Source organism: Penaeus monodon, chromosome 11 (genome assembly GCF_015228065.2).
Source record: "Penaeus monodon isolate SGIC_2016 chromosome 11, NSTDA_Pmon_1, whole genome shotgun sequence".
NCBI classification, from domain to species: Eukaryota; Metazoa; Arthropoda; class Malacostraca; order Decapoda; family Penaeidae; genus Penaeus; species Penaeus monodon.
The window spans coordinates 47,276,522-47,286,822 of NC_051396.1; the positions used below are offsets into that span (position 1 = coordinate 47,276,522).

Below are 10,301 nucleotides of genomic sequence, written 5' to 3' on the forward strand. Positions count from 1 at the left end.
TGCTTGAAGGAGAACGTCATCATCCAAAGGAAATCGTAGCTGATTCAGGAAGACAGTCAGATACCATTGCTGGATATGCGTACCTGATGTTATACTGGTGAGTTTTTAGTGATGTGACTGAGTTCGGGAAGGAGGGAAGCGGGGATGGAGTGAGGGAGAGAGAGAGTGAGAGAAGAGTGAGGAGGGAATTGGGGAGAGAAGGAGGTAAAAAGAGAAGGGGAGAGGTAAAGGAGGGAGAGAGAGAGAGAGAGAGAGAGAGAGAGAGAGAGAGAGAGACAGACAGACAGACAGACAGACAGACAGAAAGAGGAGAGAGGGAGAGGGAGGGAGAGAGAGAAAAAGAAAGAGAAAGAGAAAAAGACAGAGTGAGGGTCAGACATAATCCTCCTCCGTGCCAAGCCTTACCTTAAACCTACCCACCTGTCTTCGCACTACTAATGCTTCCTCCCCCGCGTTCCGCCAACAGGTGTGCCCCGGCCTGCCCAAGACGCGTTCAGGCAAGATCATGCGAAGGATCCTGAGGAAGGTGGCGGCGGGGCAGCCCGAGGAGATGGGCGATATCTCCACCCTCGCCGACCCCTCCGTCGTCGAGGCCATCGTCAGCGCCCACAAGGCTCTGAACACTCCTTGACACGTCAACCACCCCACGTTCCTTTATCCGTAGCAATCCCCTCTTTGTCCTTAACAATCCACACTTTATCACATTCCTCTCTGTCTCTCTCTCTCTTCCCTCTCTTATCAACGCGGCGTTATCTCTTCTTGCACTTTAGTTTCCCCGTCGTTTACAAGCAGACGTTCACCGACGATAAGCAATCACTCGTTCCCGACGCTTCTTATCGTGCTATCGCCGATCTGTCTGAAGAGGAAGTTTGCAGAGAGAGAGAGAGAGAGAGAGAGAGAGAGAGAGAGAGAGAGAGAGAGAGAGAGAGAGAGAGAGAGAGAGAATAAAGGAAGAAAGAGAAAGAGAGGGAAAAAGAGAGAGAGGAACGTCTGTGCTTCTCTGCCCCCGCCGCCTCGGTGCTTCTCGGACCCCAAGTGGTAAAAGGTTTCTGCACTTGTTAGGTGAATTTATTTGTTATTTGTATAGTTTAAATAGATTTACAGAAACTGTTGTTGTCATTTTTTGGAATATTTTCATTTTACCCCCTAATTGATGGAGAAGATGTTACATATTCAAACAATCACAATTAATTGCTTTACATAACTCTGCGCACTTTCATTCTTAATCCCTATTTCTAAGAAAGATTACGATAAGGGTTTTCCTGCATGTGTAGTAATCCAGATTTTGAAGAGGTAGAGCCCTCGACCGCAATGTGATCTTGACCAAGAGCCGGACGCTGGACCTACGTGTACTTAACTGTAAAAATATTCTGATGAAGTGGCTTCGGACAGGAGATCATTGGTACCTTTTGATATTCGGTATTGTTATTAAAGAATTTTTTGAAAAATGCGATGGTCTAATCAAGTGATATATACATTTTGATTTGTATTTATATATTTATATTATATATTTAATTCATATATTTGATTTATGGATTTACATATTAATCGTGATTTCGTCTCGTGTCATAAGACCTTTTTTTGTTCAGTTTTTGAAAGGAGGAATTTAATTTTACGTAACAAAGAAATGACACACACTTTAAATACCCTATAGAATTCAGGGAAGAATTCTACTGTGAACATCTACCCCTTTTAGTTGAAAACCTGTTGAGGGCCATTGGTTAACTACATGTGCATGAAGGTCTACTCATGTGCTCACCCAGCCTCTTCGACTTGCAAATTATAATTTTGCATTAAATCAGGAACTGGCGAACTCTTCGACTTGCAAATAATAGTTTTGTATTAAATCAGGAACTTGTGTGATCGAAAAGTCCAGAATAATGTGGCTCAAACTCCGGTCTGGTATGTCTTCTGAACTCCGAGATCAAGAGCACATCACTAGGCTACAGTGTGACAAGAGTGTCCCCTTTTAAAGGTATGAGGAGACGTGGATACTCCTGCAGGTTATGGGACAAATTGAGAGAGAGAGAGAGAGAGAGAGGGAAGAAAGCTGGAGAGAGAGAGAGAGAGAGAGAGAGAGAGAGAGAGAGAGAGAGAGAGAGAGACGAGAGAACGAGAGAGAGAGAGAGAGAGAGAGGGGGGGGGAAAGAAAGTTGGAGAGAGAGAGAGAGAGAGAGAGAGAGAGAGAGAGAGGAGGGAGGGAGAGAGAGAGAGAAAGAGAGAGCGAGGAGAGAGAGAGAGAGAGAGAGAGAGAGAGAGAGAGAGAGAGAGAGAGAGAGAGAGAGAGAGAGAGAGAGAGGGGGGGGGGAGGGAGGGAGAGTGATAGGGGGAAAGAAAGTTGGAGAGAGAGAGAGAGGGAGGGAGGGAGGGAGGGGGATAGAAAATTGGAGAGAGAGAGAAAGAGAGAGCGAGAGAGAGAGAGAGAGAGAGAGAGAGAGAGAGAGAGATCATTTTTATTTGCTCCATATCTTCATTACGTTCTACGTGTGACTGCGTGAGCTGCAGTGGTGAGCGTAATCGATCACGTCGATTGCAGCGTGAAATTTCTCAGTATTCGATTATAACTTCCAGTAATCGGTTACCAAAAGATTACTCCCAGAGACAGGGTTAAACTGATTACCGTCTCAGCATATTTCAACCCAACACAATTCACCATGACTTTTTTTTTTTGGTTGTACTCTACAAGGTGGTGCGTGTTATTCCCTGCACGAATGTTTGGTTATGAATTAATGATTTTCTTTTATTTATTGATAACACACAGACTACACGAAAAACCGTAAATGTATACCTTGCTCTCTACTAATATACCACAGCACAATCCATCCCCAGGTGAAAGTAATCGAAAAGTAACCGATTACTCAGACCAAAAGTAATCAAAGGAATCGACAGCATAAAAAAAATTAGCATCGCCATCACGAGTGAGCTGTATAGCTGTTTATTCACGCAACACAATCTCCATGAAAAAAAAAGCGTACACCATTTGTTCTAATTCTCAATACATAAAAAAACATATCTTTTTTTTTATCACATGGCGTTCTAATTATTCATGCTGGCCCTGAAATTCAGTTTAAGGGTGAAAATTCCCCTTTTGTGATCTCGCGAATAACCTCTAAGTATTAGGGAGCCACTCGTTCCTCCTTCCCTTAGAATGAAACCATCTTTCTGTTTCCTTAATATTCCTATCATTTCATTAATATTCGTATTATCTCCCTAATATTCCTATTACTTCCTTAATATTCCCATCATTTCCTTAATATTCCTATCATTTCATCAATATTCCTATCATTTCCTTAATATTCCTATCATTTCATTAATATTCCTATCATTTCATCAATATTCCTATCATTTCCTTAATATTCCTATCACTTCCTTAATATTCCTATCACTTCCTTAATATTCCTATCACTTCCTTAATATTCCCATCATTTCCTTAATATTCCTATCACTTCCTTAATATTCCTATCACTTCCTTAATATTCCTATCACTTCCTTAATATTCCTATCACTTCCTTAATATTCCTATCACTTCATCAATATTCCTATCATTTCCTTAATATTCCTATCATTTCATTAATATTCCTATCATTTCATCAATATTCCTATCATTTCCTTAATATTCCTATCATTTCATCAATATTCCTATCATTTCATCAATATTCCTATCATTTCCTTAATATTCCTATCATTTCATTAATATTCCCATCACTTCCTTAATATTCCTATCACTTCATTAATATTCCTATCATTTCATTAATATTCCTATCATTTCATTAATATTCCCATCATTTCCTTAATATTCCTATCACTTCCTTAATATTCCTATCATTTCCTTAATATTCCTATCATTTCCTTAATATTCCTATCACTTCCTTAATATTCCTATCATTTCCTTAATATTCCTATCACTTCCTTAATATTCCTATCACTTCCTTAATATTCCTATCAATTCCTTAATATTCCTATCATTTCCTTAATATTCCCATCATTTCCTTAATATTCCTATCATTTCCTTAATAATCCGATTGACTTCGACGTCCCTTCAATGGATGCCACTTAATCCTGAACAACGTATAATTTTCGAAAGATAAAGAATCCGAGATCTCTGTATTTCACGACGTTATGGAGGCCTGAGAGGTTTCTTTCATGGCGTCGACTATTTTTCTCTCTTTTGATGTTTTTTGTTTTGTTTGATACTTTCTTGACTGTTTTATCTGCAGCCACTCTACACACACACACACACACACACACACACACACACACACACACACACACTTACACGTATGTGTGTGTGTGTGCAGAGAGAGGGAGAGACAGATTAAAGTTACAACAGCATAATTAGGTAAGGAACACCAGAATCAAAGGAAACGGAGTGCAAGTGATCTGAAGTACACAAACATTAAGCATGGTTTCGTATGAAGCTGGCTGAAAAAAAAATAAAATTAAAAAAACTCATTAAAAGATAAATGCCGTAAAGATAAGAAATAAAATCACGAGAGAAAAAAAAAAGTTCAAATCAAAATAAATGCTTTAACTACATCAAGAAAATCCACGTCGATTCGCCCAACACTACACTGCATCGCGCTTTTTACACCATTTTGAGGAAAGCTAGAAAAAATTATCAATAATTCGTATTATTAATAATAATAATAATACGAAAAATTATAAACTGATTCGAATTACTTCGGAACAATATTATCTCAGTGGGAATATTTAGGTAAGATAAAAACAGAAAAATACAGAGAGAGAGAGAGAGAGAGAGAGAGAGAGAGAGAGAGAGAGAGAGAGAGAGAAAAAGAGAGAGAGAGAGAGAGAGCCAGGAAAGAGAGAGACAGAGAAAGTGAGAGGCAAACAGACAGAATAACAGACGGTAAATCTATAAGGAAGACCCACCTGTGAAATCGCCTGTCCCCCGCACGTCAAAACCCACTTAGAAACAGGCCTACATATCGGGCAAAGATTCAAAAGCCTAAAACTCGCGATCGCGTTGGCAAACGCCTCCGGATACCCTTTAATACAAACTACTTTTAAATATAAACTACTTTTAAAAGGAACGTGAGCATAAAGGGAAATCATATCATAACAACCAAGTCATTTCCCGGAAAAAAAGAAAAACTGAACCCGAACCATTTTTTATTTTTATTTTTTTTTTATTTTTATAACTCTTTGTCTTTATAAGTTGACAATATATTAGCATATGTTATATGCATAAAGTTCAAATTATATTTAATAGTTAATATATATTTAAAATTTAATTTTTATTAATTTATCATTATTTTAATCAATTTATTATATATTTCAGTTATTATTATCATTATTATTATTGTTTTTATACTCATTTTTATTATTTTTATATTATTATTATTACAAATTAATTATTATTATTATTAATTATTTTATTCTTTTTCTTATTCTTATTATCAATTATTATTATTATTATTATTATTTCATTATTATCATTATTATTTTATTATTTTATTTCTTTATTTTTATTTCATTATTATTATATTATATTATTATTATTATTAATTTTATTATCTTTATTATATTATTATTTTATATTTTATTATTTTTATCATTATTCTATTCATTCTTATTCTTATTTTTATTTTATTTTATTTATCATTTTTTATTATAATTATTATTATTATTTTACAGAAACAAAAACGCAGCCGGGTGCTCCATCCTTCGCGGCGAGGGAGCTGCAGGAAAGGCGCTGTTTATAAACTTAAACAGTTTTACGAAACAACAAAAGAACCGCAAATGATGACTTGTGTGGGAGGAGCTACCTGGGAGGAGAGACTACTGTAGCATCGTCAGTCAGTCATCACAGGCGGTTAAGGGGGAGGGGGTAGACTCCCGGGCAGGTAGGGAAAACTACGCGAGCGATTTCACTCTTTGAAGCGGGGGAGGCGGATGTGTGTGCGTGTGTTGTGTGATTTGTTGACAGTTTAAGGTTTGGTCGATGCTGAAGGTTCGGTGTGCAGGTAGGTGTCGTGTTGATGTAGAAGGGTATTTAACGCTTTTTGTTCTGTTTTATCTATTTATTTATTTTATCGGTGTTCATCTGTGTGGTATCGTGTCCATCTTGTACGTTCTTCAGAAACTAGAGAAAAAAAACTATTTGCGGTTAGTGCAACAGCATCAAATTTTTTTTTTTCTCTTTTAAAAACAAAAGGAAAATGTCCTTAGAAAAGGGAAAAGCAACCACGATTTTTTTTTGGAATTCATAAATCTATAATCTATAATACAACGCCCTAAATATAGTGGCAAAGATTACAAGTACAAACATTAACACAAACACACCAAAGTTTAGTAAAAAAAGATACATGGTGACATAAAGCTTTTTAAATTTAAGGGAAGCAATCATTTTGTACTAATGATCAATAATTAAACATGGGAAATACTAAACACATGATTTAGTCCATGGGAACAATTTAAACTCTTAACAATTTATTTCCGCGGACATTTAATATCTTCTTGATATATATTTGGAGCGAATACTGCTCCCCTTATAAAGATAATCTCACGAAAAGCAAATATCAGGTGAAAAGATTCTCTCAAATTTTAAACTAAAAACTTCTAAATATTTTTTGATTGTGTATCTATACTTGGGTAAAATCAACATTCCCCTTGATAGTGTAAAAAAATGTTAGAAAAAAAGGCTTTACCTAAAAGGGTTGATATACCGGTTTCGACCATATCTTCGCCAGAAAATGGTCAAATAATCTCTGTGGGCTGTGGAGATATTCATCCTCATTCATACTTTTAATTTTTCATGCATCGCAATGGGCACTGCATCACCTTGTACAAATCCCTACCCAAAATAATGGGAAAATAAAAACCAAAAGACAAGCCTTGGAAAAAAAAAGAAAAAAAAATTGCCAAATGACCTTTTTTATGACCCGGTATATAAAAAATCTACCTAGATACTTCGCCTATAAAACACCCCCGCCCGAAGCATAACACCATATTCTACAACGCAATGCATTTACACCTATCAACCTCTCTCTATCACTTAAACAGTCACCCTATGTCCATCACGTTTCCCAGCAAAAACAGGTAATGAAAGTTTTTATTTAAAAGTTGACCCCAAAAGGGAAGGGGAAAGCGGGGGGGCCAAGAGACTCCACAACCGCTGGCCAATGTTCGCTTCCCCCATAATCTCCATGTGGATGTGGACACGCGAGCAGTCTTACGACGGGGGAATTTGACGGCGTCTGTTTTTTTCTGTCGTCTGGTTTATTGTTACACCCTTTTTGATATAATCTAAAAGGTATAATATATAATCAAATGTTTGTGTGGGTAGGTAGGGATAAGTATATATGGGTCTGTTTTGTTTTATCTGTTATTAGTTTTCTCTGTGTTTACTTTTTTTTTTTTCATCTTCGAGAACATTACGTTTTTAAAAAAGGGGAATTTTGGTTTAATCAGGTATAACTACTGCAGTACTTTTACCGAACCCATTCAAGCGGAAAAACCCAAATACTTGTTGATGTATGTTTTATGGAACTCTGTCTGGCCGAGACGTTAAAACACAAAATTCCCCTCACCGCGTCCCCCTCCGGCCTAACCTGAAGGGACGCCAATGAAACCCTCTGTCGCAGGTACCAAGAATTCCTCTCTATTTGCACTTTCGCATTCATTACGTGAAAGTGAGAGTGAGAAAAAAAAGCTGTCTCGCGGTGACCGTCTTGGCTGAGGGTCTTGCCGAGTGAGCCTGTCCGTTTCGTGTGGGAGATTTAACCCTAACGCTGACAGGTGGAAAACAGATCGATACTTTTTAAGGGGGATTTCTCCACTATTGTTACCCGTTAGGTGCTGGGATTTCTATTTATTTTGGTGTTTTTTTGGTATGGGCCGCCCGTTTTGGGGGGTGACGACCGGTTTTTAATCGAGTACTGGGCCCCCTCCCGTCACTCTTCCATTCGGTGCCTTTTACTCTTTAACAGAATGTATAGAACCTTTCCCCTCTCCCCTTTTACGCATTTCCCTGTACTACGTTATTTTCCTTTTTGATATTGTCTTCAAAAAAATGAGGACCGACTTGGCGATGAAGTGGGGGTTTGTGTGGTCTAGGGAAGGAGAGTTTTTAAAAGGAGGGGAGAACGGGGGGGGTGATGAATAGCTATATGCACGTGCAAAATTTCCGGTGATTAGGAAAACACAGCTGTGAATTAATGTACCTTTCGCACCAGATGAAAAGTCAGCGCTTTAAAGTATAACATTATGCTGTAGAGGACTGGGATCCGCGGCATTGTTCTTTGGGCTGCTTGAGAACGCGAATGAAAACACAACACACCCCACCACACACCACAACACACACACCCACACACACACCACACGCCGCATACACATATACGCACGCACGCACACTCACAAACACTGTATATGCATAAACATGTACGCATACAAATACACACTAATAATGTGTGTGTGTGCGTGTGTGTGCGTGCGTGCGTGTGTGTGCGTGCGTGCATGCGTGTGTGTGTGTGTGCGTGCGTGCGTGCGTGTGTGTGTGTGTTGGTGTGTGTGTGGTGTGTGTGTGTGTGTGTGTGTGTGTGTGTGTGTGTTTGTGTGTGTGTTTGTTAACATCTTGAAAGTTTACGAAATATCAAGCAGAATTCGAGTTATTGGTCTTGAAAGAAATTATACAGGGAAAGACCACATGCATTCACCCAGATATAAGACTGTCCGACAAGAGTATATATATATACGAAATTGCAGCCATCACCTCTTCAGAACTTTCCCATGCCTTTCAACAAAATTGCCCAAGTTTTGGTGACATTTCATACCTTCAAGCACAGTATAACACATATGCATGAATTTTTTCATCCCGATTAGTCTGAATCTTGCATCCTCATTATAATCATTACCTGAACATTTTTTTTTCTACTAACACAGGCAGAATAGCCGCTATTACAAAATACATAATAGCTATTGTCTCCGGGAAATGGAAAACGCCGCAAGATTTCCCTCGGGTCCAAACGCGTCGGGAACTCGTGGCCCGAGGCTTCTTTCGCTGGTACGTTCGCTGGGAAACATTCGTCCTGATGCTTAAAAAAGGGATGTTCTTAAAAGGTGACGTTTTCGCCGGTGGGGTTTTACGAAAGGGCTTTTTTTTTACCCCATGTAATAAAGTGTATAAAATATTGTGTGTTATATATGGTGTGTGTGGTGTGTGTGTATATTATTATATATATATAATTATATATATTATATATATAAATAAATTTTATTTATATAAATATATATATAATTTTATATATATAATATATATATATGTATCTATTATGTAGTATGATGTTCTATCTACTATCTATCTATCTTTTATCTATCTATCTATCTATTATATATATTATATATATATTATATTAATATTATATATGTTGTGTGTGTGTGTGTGTGTGTGGGTGTGTGTTTTGTTGTGGGGTGTGGTGGTGGTGTGGTGGTGTGTGTGTGTGTGTGTGGTGGTATTATATATATATTTTATAATATTATAATATTTTATTTATTTATATTATGTATCTATGTATGTATGTATGTATGTATCTATCTATCTATCTATCATCTATCTATCTTATTAAATATAATAATTATTATTATAGTAATAGATAGATAGATGATAGATAGATACATACATACAACTACATAGATACATATATATATATATAATAATATATATATATATTATATAATATATATATAATAATACACACACCACCACCAAAAACACACCAACAACACTTCCCCACACCACACACACCACACCCAAAAAACACACACACCACACACACACACACACACCAATTATATATATATATATATTATATATAAATTAATTTTATATTTTATTGATAGAAGATAGATAAAAAGTAGATAGATAGAAGTAGATACAACATAAATCATCATAATACATATATATATATATAATATATAATATTAATATAATTATATATATATATATATATATTATATATATATATATATATATAATATATATAATATTTTATACCACACACACACCCCACAAACATAATAACACAATATAATTATACACATTTATATACATGGGTGTAGGAAAAAAGTCCTTCGTAAAAATCCCACCGGCGAAAACGTCACCGGTAAGAACATCCCTTTCTTAAGCATCAGGACGAATGTTTCCCAGCGAACGTACCAGCGAAAGAAGCCTCGGGCCACGAGTTCCCGACGCGTTTGGACCCGAGGGAAATCTTGCGGCGTTTTCCATTTCCGGAGACAATAGCTATTATGTATTTTGTAATAGCGGGGTATTCTGCTTGTGT

The 10,301-nt window shown here is 36.9% G+C and overlaps 1 long non-coding RNA gene across 1 annotated transcript; it reads left to right on the forward strand.

Moving 5' to 3' along the window:
- Window positions 1-56: 56 nt before the first annotated feature.
- On the forward strand, window positions 57-1,204 carry LOC119579005. Its single transcript, XR_005229239.1, has 2 exons — window positions 57-97; window positions 467-1,204. It is a non-coding gene; the product is annotated as an uncharacterized LOC119579005 (long non-coding RNA).
- Window positions 1,205-10,301: the final 9,097 nt, after the last annotated feature.